Source organism: Euprymna scolopes, chromosome 14, assembly GCF_053919585.1.
Source record: "Euprymna scolopes isolate OS-2025 chromosome 14, ASM5391958v1, whole genome shotgun sequence".
Taxonomy (NCBI): Eukaryota; Metazoa; Mollusca; class Cephalopoda; order Sepiida; family Sepiolidae; genus Euprymna; species Euprymna scolopes.
Window position 1 is genome coordinate 53,733,255 of NC_136495.1, and position 8,175 is coordinate 53,741,429.

Genomic DNA, 8,175 nt, shown 5'->3' on the forward strand with positions numbered 1-8,175 from the left:
ATGATAATTGTATTAAGCTCGTCTAGAATAAAGATCAATAATTTGATATCACATACCTTATAGCATCGTAGATACGGCGGCCGATATTGTCGAGATAATTGATAAATGGAAAGTTTACGACAGCTGTCAACGCATCAAACACCAATTTTCGGAGAGTTTCAAGTTTCTTGTTGTAATGGGTTCCTTATTAAGAAAGATGTTTTCGTTTTGTTTACGTCACCCCTCCTACCCTTCTCCTGCACCTCTCTCTCTTTTTTTTCTTTTAATTGTGGTCTTTGTGGCTTGTATATAATCACCTCCTCCCCCACCCCATGTAGAATTCACCACAAAGTCGGTTTAATGCGAGAGGGTGCGGCAGTTTATTTACCTGTCTCCGACTGCAACAAACTTAGACACCAGGTCAGTGGGAAGGGTTCGTTTCTCTCAAAAATGGGTGTTCTGGATGAGTATAACACGTGATCGACATCCGTCGTTATTCTCCAGTGGGGGCGCCTCGGGCAATTAAATCATTTTCCCCTTTAAGAAAAGGTAATACCTGGAAGAACAGGTCTGATGTAAACCCAAGAGTTTGCTCCCGGGGGTCACACTACCCACCTCTTGATAACAACCTCATCCACACGCACTTCGCAAGAAGGCACCGGGGAGAGACCAGTATTAAATATGGAAACAGATATCACACTTTGATCGGAGCTGGTTTACATGTTTTGTTGTTTATTCAATGACTTTTGTTTTGAGCTGTAAAACACCAAATAGTCTCTTTTAAATCAATATCGCCTTGAGAAAAATCTCAGAAAAGGCGTCGATTTGCCGTTGAATTTTAAATGTCCTTGACATTAATCTAAAAGTTGAAAAGGGGGCGGTGTTTGATGTGAGTTCATATTGCTACCCTTTGATCTGAGTCTGTTGCGTCAGAAAGTTGTATTAGTTGTTGTTGTTGTTGTTGTTGTTGTTGTTAACTTCGGACGATTCTGTTGTTTATATATTTATTAAAAAAAAACAAAAAAAAACATGTGTCACGAGTGTCTGCCTATAAAAACACTCGTTTCCATTGATAATACGAAGCTTAGGGATAAGGTGCCGCACTGCCGCACCGCACCGCACCGCACTGTTTTTTGCAAGTGTGATGGTATCCACTTAGCGTAACGCAGTACAGTTCCGTAAAAAATAATCGAGTCCTTGTAGTAACGAATATCGTGACATGTGTAAACAAACGAATAAATACATTCAAATAACGATATAATTTCTTTCACTCCTAGTAGCGGGTCCGTCAACTCAAATGGTAAAATATCCAGTACCAGTTAATAACGTTTGGTAATGGCCTGGAGTCCGGGCTCCGAATCTCGGAAATGTCTAGCCAAAATTATGAGTTGTGAAACAACGAAACAGAGGTCTGTTGATGAGTGTATATATATAATCAAGAAATGAGGATTTTGATAAATGAAAAAAATGGTTCTTTCTTTCTTCCGGATAACTTTGTCACTGCGTACACATCTTGCCGGTGTGTTTTTGTTTTTCTTCTGCGGCCCGTCCCGTTGTCCGGGTGTGTTCAGACGCGAATTGACAGCCTTTCGTGTTTCTCAAGTTTTTCATTTACTGTGTGACAACAAAATAGCAGCTGATGATTTCTTTGGTTTAATACGTTTCTGAAAATGGGATTTGGAGAGTGAAAGCTGAGAATGAGAAAATCAAGAAGGTGCGAGAGAGAGAGAGAGAGAGAGAGAGAGAGAGAGAGAGAGAGAGAGAGAGAGAGAGAGAGAGAGGGGGAGGGGGGGAGAAAGAGGACGGAAACCCGTTTACAGGTAGACACACGCATTTTCAATAAACGACAAAGATAGCTTCCTTTTTATTTCTTGAAGGACTAACACTCGCATATAAACATTGTCATCTGAACCCCCCCCCTCTCTCTCTCTCTCTCTCTCTCTCTCTCTCTCACTCCTACACACAGACTCTCTATCTATCTATCTATCTATCTATCTATCTATCTATATATATATATATATATATATATATATATATATATATATATATATGATTCCACCTCGCAGTCTCAGCACTTGTATAAGCCGACTTACTGCAAAAAATAAATAAATAAATAAATAAAAATAAAAAATAAATAAATAAAATCACAATTAACAAAGAAAATACAAAAGGGGATTCAACTATTGAACAATGAAAAATAAACAAGAAACCTTAAATTGTAAAATAGAAGATTGAGATCATCAGCTGCTAACTATGTATCTGTTTAGAGATGTATGCATGAAGAATCCTAGAGTGGATGAAACGCGGAATGTTCAGTGTAGCTTAATCGCCATATATATATATTGCTCTACCTACGTATTGAGCACTGTTGAAGTAAATACTTAAAGTTTACACATAAATTTATACTTTCGTATATTAATTTATGTGAGTAAATGAAGTAGGTATATATATATATATATATATATATATATATATATATATATATATATATATATATATATATATATATATATATATATATATATATATAGGATGTTCAAGTAGTGGAATTTAATTTTACAGTATTGTCTATTTATTAAATTACTAGCAGGACCTATGTACCGGCGTTGCCCTGTGAAAGTATGCCCCCCACCCCACCTGTAAAAAAAACAAAAACAATTTTACTACGGTTGTTAGTGGGAGCCACTGCCGGCCCAGTAAAATAGCGGGCACTGGCGCCCGTGGCCAAAATGAATGTACCATGGCGAAGTACCGACGCATTTCATACATATTTATATATTGAAGCGTATAGCTTCCAAATAATAGCGTCATTTTTAATATGATTTGTTCCGAAAAAAAAAACCCGGAATTTTATAAAAAGAAAAGGTACTCTTTATTATTTATGAAGCTGAAATTGAAAAGATTATGCTATGTATGTATGGACCAGTTACGATCAGTTAATCACAAAATCTGTGAAAAATGTAGAATTAGTTCCGGCGACAGCTGGTAGCGGCGGGAGGACTAAATATTTAGAGAGAAAAATGGGGACTACTTTCTCTAAAGATGTTGCGATTGTGATGGTGTTGCTCGTAGGATCCAATGTAGCATTTTATTATCACGACTTGATGTGTCTAAAATGGTGGTCGAAAGCTACATAAGATAATGGCCATTAGCCTAGATGTATTGAATTTGTATGTGGCCTCTGTTGTTCCAAACTTACGATACTTTGGTCCAGAGAGAAATTTCTGCAGTCCAAATAAAAATGTAGGAGAGGAGATTAGATGTAAGTATATAATAGTAAAGAATGGGTTTCTAAATAATAACATTATTATTTCCGCATGGCTCGTAAACTGCAGAAATATTTCTTATGCGTGTACATTTACAGATAAATGAGGGGGAGTTTTTACTTTTTTTTCCGAAATTACATTTGATACTTCTGCAATTTACGAACCGTGCTAAAATAATAACGTTATTATTTTGAAACACATTATTAACGGGTTAACTATTCTGTACTTTTACCTAACAATTTAATAAACAAAAAGATACCGCAAAAATTAACTTGAAAATCTTACTAAAAAAATAGCACGGTCAATAAACCGCAAAAGTACTAAAATATGCCTGAGCCTGTAAATTTGCAGAGAATAGAGAGGAGCGTTTTGACTTTATTTTGTGTTTTACTTTTGCAGTTTACGGACTGTGATATTTTTATAGAATTTTCAAGTAAAATGGAATTTCATGGTATTTTCATTTTTTTTTTTTTAAATTGTTAGATTACCATCGTCATAGCGTTTCACACCGTCGTCGTCCATCGTCGGACAGTGTCTGAGGCATCCCTCAGATCTACATCGGAGCATGCCTCGCTTAGGGGACAGACACCGAGCGTCCTGCATATAGACCCATTTTTTGCAGTTGTTTCCTGTTTTGGCAACCTTCGCTCAGGCCCGGTTGAGTGTTACCCACTTTTTCCGGGGGAGTTCATAGCCTGCTGTGATGTCTTCTTTTAGTGTAGGAAAGCCTTATCGTCTTTGACTGATTCATTCCACTAACGTAGCTAGAAGGACGCTGGTGTTGTTCATCCGAAGCTTGTAACAGTAGCAAAGCTCTTGCGATGTGATGGTCGCTGAGTCACCTCTTGGTGTCCAAATTGGGGTTAGCGGTTTTCGATGTTCTGCTTTTCACGCTCTGCGTTCACTATCGCCTCCCTACGGATATGCAGCGGAGCGTTTTCGGACACCTTATAGACAGATGACAGGTTGGTCGATTTCGTTCTGCATGCCTTGTTGAGCTCGACGTCGACCTTTGCAGCATGGGCAGAACGAGTCCATGTTGCTGCACAGTATTTCGCGACCAAGTATCACATGGCTGCAGCCGTCTCGAAAAAAATCTGGTGGTGGTAAAAGGATAAATTGTTAGGTGAAAGTACATGAAAATTAACATGTTAAGAATGCGTTTATAAATAATAATGTTATTATTTCAGCATGGTCCGTAAACTGCAAAAATACCTCATATGCTCGTACATTTACAGATAAATGGAGGGTGGGTTACTTTTTTTTTTATTTTATGAAATTATATTTGGTACTTCTGCAGTTTAGGGATGGTGCTGAAATATTAACGTTATTATTTATAGGAACCCGTTCTTAAGATGTAAACTATTTTCTACTTTCACCTGCGAATTTAATAAACAAAATAATTAATGTAACTTGGACATCCAGCGCTTTTTTCCGAATAGGCATCTTGAGAATTCCATGCATGACGTAAGCAGTTCCGACTACAAATGGAAAAAGTCAAATCCAGTTTCGCCGTTCTGATTTTTTGCGAAATGTACAAATACAAATTGCCTTGATGAAAAACGACAATACCTGAACCCCCATTTTACCGTTTGAAAATTGAGAAACCATTCGGTTATTATTTTACGCTAAATTAATATCGGAAAGCGATCCCGCAGATTAAAATGTAAAATATTTATTTAATTTTTTTTTTTTTGTAATTATTTTTGTTGCGGACTCTCATCCCATCACTAAAAATATAAGAGGTCAGTTTTAGGAATTTAGGACAAAGAAAATGGATAAACAAAATAAATTTTGATGCTACATAGAGAGTGACGTAAGAAAATGAAGTGAGTTTTAGATTATACGTAGAAAGTAGAAAGTTAGATTGGACAGTCTGTAACTAAGACTTGTGTAGCAGAGACAGATGATGGCAATCATGGAAGCACTGGACTGGCAAAAATGAACATAATGTAGTTTTGGAGAAGGGAACAACGTGTCGACCTTAGAACCAATAACTTGCAACCACAATAAATGTAAATATTGAGTTTTTCGTAAGAGACACGGCTACATTTCATGAGCATGTAGGAACAGACGAAAATGGTTGTGATTTAAGGTATGTCGTTCTTTGCCCAGCACAAATGTAAAATATGTTTATCCGTCATTCTGTCTATAAACTGTTTGGTATGTCGACACGTACAGATACACATTATACAAATCAACAAGAGAAACATTTATACGCCAGATGATAACATATTCGAAGATGTCACACACATTAAATAGACGATACGTTAACAAGATAACCCCCATAATTTATTATACCATACCTGTTCACACTGAAACACTTATCACAATATTCTGTGGATCTATATTAAAAAACCTTGTTAAAGTTTGTGCCCATTTCCATTCTATGGAGGCCAGGCGCGAACGCAGATCCCACAATTTTATTATACCATCCCTATTTAAATTAAAACATACTTATCAAAGTATTCTTATGTACATCTATATCAAAAACACTTGTAAACGTTTTTTTTTTTAATTTTAAATTACATTTTTTATTTCCATACTTTGTGGACCAGGCGCGAACGCAGACCCCTTAATTTTAATGAACGACCGTTCTGCCAGATCAAACATACCCATTCCTGTGTTTTGATACATCTTCTATCATTATATGTGATCAGTTTTTTTTTAAATAGTCCACCATATAGGAGCCTATTCGTGACCACACACACACACACACACACACACAATTTATACTTGTGCGTGTATATACACGCACAAGTATAATTTTATGTGTATACTTTAAGTATTTACTTCAACAGTGCTCAATACATAGGTAGAGCTAGGTAGTAAGTTATAAATGCCATTTATATTTTTATAACTTACTATATATTAATATATATATATATATATATATATATATATATATATATATACATTATACACATATATACATATACATACACTCGTTATACAACTGTCTATGCAACAACAGAACATATATAATGTTTAAGGATAAGCTATTTACACTGAGCGTAACAGTCAGTGGAAGTTGCCATTTTGAATCTGGTCTCAAGCGTTCGTTAATATTCATTAAAATATTCTGAGGAATGAATGAAAGTATTAGTAATAGGTAGGGAGTAGTCATGAAAAATGAAGCATTCCGATATTCACTTATTCCTCGAAAACATATTCCGGACGCCATTTTGAATGTATGTGAAACGATGAGCGTTTATTATTTTTAGAAATGTGTTCTAGTATGGTGGAATTAGTATTGGCGAAGAATGAAATAATTTGCGGAGGCTTTTAAAATAGTTATATCTGTAAATTTAGGAACACAGTAAGTGAGAGGAGTGAGAAAATTTAAGAGAGAGAGAGAGAGAGGGGGGGGGGAGAGAGAGAGAGAGAGAGAGAGAGAAAGTGAAAGTCTACTTTACTGTCTTTGTGTGACAACATATTTGAGAAACGCAGTTTCTTCGGAATAAATGCAATAAAATTTTAAGAAGGATGAAATATACGCATAGTTTGTCGAAACCCGCTTTAGGAAGTGTGAGTTTAAAAGATTTTTAGGAAGAACTCGGTTGTCTTCCTATTGAAACTGCAGATGGACGGCAAAATCGTTTTATTCTCTCTCTCTCTCTCTCTCTCTCTCTCTCTCTCTCTCTCTCTCTCTCTCTCTCTCTCTCTCTTTATATATATATATATATATATATATATATATATATATATATATATATATATATATATGATAGTTGCTCATTCAAAATAAGTTCACCTAGAAAATACTATTTTTGTAACAGTAAAAAGGGGGAAAAAAATAGTTCAGCGACGACGTTAAGAAAGGTGGGGCCCAATTAGAAACTTGTTAGCGGGGGTGGGTGACTCAAGTCTAGCGAGGATGGGGGCTTTGTCGAACAAAAGCCGAAGAGCAATGCTTAACACTTTGTATTTGTTTATTTTCTCTACAGGAGCTTAGACACAAGCTCGGGTGAGATATTGAAAAGCAAGTTAAAGTGCACTATGGCCTACAACAAAAAAAATACCAGAACATTCCCCGGTGGGAGAGCTTTAAGCAATTAACAATAAACTATCCTCTTCTCAAAAAGAAAATAGGGCCTGGCAGGATGAACCTTCTAGGACTGAACAGAGACACACGATATCAACAAAAGCACTGCTGAACTGATTATCGAGGACGTTTGAACAATCGAAGTCCAAGGGTTGAAAACTTGAAACTCAACTCTACATTACAAAAAAAAAAAAAAAAAAATGAAAACCCATCTGAAAGTTGGGATGTTTTATTACGGATTACGATTATTACTAAATTTTCTGAAAAGAACCTTTTTTTTAGCATTTCAAACGTAAAGCTTTTTGCAGTGTCGCTTTTTACTTGCTTCCCAACGAGAGCAGAATTAGACAGAAGGTCGGAGTTTAATGTGAAGACAATCCAGCTCCTCGAAAAGGGCACTATTAATTGATACATAAAAAACTGTTGGACATTCATAATTTAAACTTGGTGGACAAGTCAGAAATAAAGTGAAGTTTATATGAGCATAAAATATAGTTGAATTGCAGAAAGAAATTGGGAATTTTATTAGCGATTCCATAGATGACATTTTTTAAGTGTGTGGGGGGGGGTCACTCTGCATTAGTTTCTACCAAATTCCCATCAATAAATTTTCACTCGTAGACTATTTATTTACAAAATATCTACCCCCTCCCTTTAAAAAATTCCGATGATTAAGTGTTCGTAATTTATTGGTGAAATATGATTCTAAAATTCTTACCAGAAATGAATATAATAAGAAAGCGTATAGGGTTTAATTGAGAATTCAATTTGCGTGCAAACATCTACCACCAGGTTCTCAAGCTATCAATTGATTTTACAAGTAGCCAAGTCACTACTCATCATTCTTTATCTAAATAAAAACCAAGTACGTCCAAGGATGGAGTA

The 8,175-nt window shown here is 35.8% G+C and overlaps 1 protein-coding gene across 1 annotated transcript in view; it reads right to left on the reverse strand.

Moving 5' to 3' along the window:
- LOC145293014 (ropporin-1-like protein) overlaps positions 1-1,632 on the reverse strand; it is a 223,299-nt gene extending 221,667 nt beyond the window's left edge. Inside the window, exon 1 of the mRNA XM_080139290.1 lies at positions 57-1,632. The gene's annotated coding sequence lies outside the window, so the exon portion shown is untranslated. The remainder of the gene's footprint in view (positions 1-56) is intronic.
- Between the last annotated feature and the right edge of the window lie 6,543 nt (positions 1,633-8,175).